This window comes from Rhamphochromis longiceps, linkage group LG8, assembly GCF_057381845.1.
Source record: "Rhamphochromis longiceps isolate RC_006_pf linkage group LG8, R_longiceps_female_GT1.1, whole genome shotgun sequence".
Classification (NCBI taxonomy): domain Eukaryota; kingdom Metazoa; phylum Chordata; class Actinopteri; order Cichliformes; family Cichlidae; genus Rhamphochromis; species Rhamphochromis longiceps.
This window is the reverse complement of record NC_140564.1, coordinates 4,823,515-4,824,418: the sequence shown is the minus strand read 5'-3', so window position 1 is coordinate 4,824,418 and position 904 is coordinate 4,823,515. Positions and strand designations below refer to the sequence as shown.

The 904-nt window shown below is 36.4% G+C and overlaps 1 long non-coding RNA gene across 1 annotated transcript in view; it reads right to left on the bottom strand.

Annotated features, from left to right (window-relative positions):
• Positions 1–904, bottom strand: part of LOC146662947 (uncharacterized) — a 177,909-nt gene that overhangs the window by 155,480 nt on the left and 21,525 nt on the right. The window lies entirely within an intron of this gene.

The window sequence follows — 904 nt, the reverse complement described above, 5'->3', positions numbered from 1 at the left end:
GCTGATGTCTTGTCATAAATTTGTGCATTTATTTAAATACTGAGGTTTTCTGGAGGAAGACCTAAAGGGTACTAGCTGCTCTAACTCCATGTTTTTCTTCTATTACTTTGCACATGCTTGATAGCTGTTTTAGCTCCCTATCAGTTCCTTTAAGCCAACTCTTAGATAGTTTACCCACCTGCTGAATAACAGTGTTCCACACCCACTAACATTATACAGATCCAAGAGAAAAGAGACTGTAACGCAGTCTGATGTCTAAGCTTTAAATGAACAAGACTCACTTGTACATACACTTTGGCCATGTTTAATACAAACTCTGTCTCTTGCTCTATGGCAGCTGAGAGATGCTCCAGCCTCCCCATGCCCTTAATTGGATAAGTGGAAGAAAATGGGTAGGTGGATTCAAGCCCTTCTTACTCGCAAAGTGTTTTTGCAAATGTGATTGCATTGAGGGGACAGTAAGTTGAGAAGGTCTAAAACTACTGTAGATATTACAAGTACGGCAGGTTGTTTCAATCATTACATGACCACTAAAATATACTTGGAAATATTTTTCCACTTTTGCCACTAGGGGGAGGTGTTGCTCAAAAGATTATTGCAGCGCATTGGCACTGAAAGTGAGACAAATAATTTAAAGGACCTGGTAGTAAACAAATGTTTATTTTCATATAGCCATATAGAAACAAAGAATAAATAGAAACAATGTATAGCAACAGAAACTTTACAAAAGAGAAATAATGTGATGCTTTTAATAATATTATTGGTAACTGCACTTCAAATGCAACAGATGTCCAATAAAAATGTTCTATTATCTACAAAATCAACGTGTGTGCTGAAACTATGTAAGTCTGATCTAAAAAAGCCTGTTAGAGATGACACACGATGCAATAATGTTTTAAGTTGA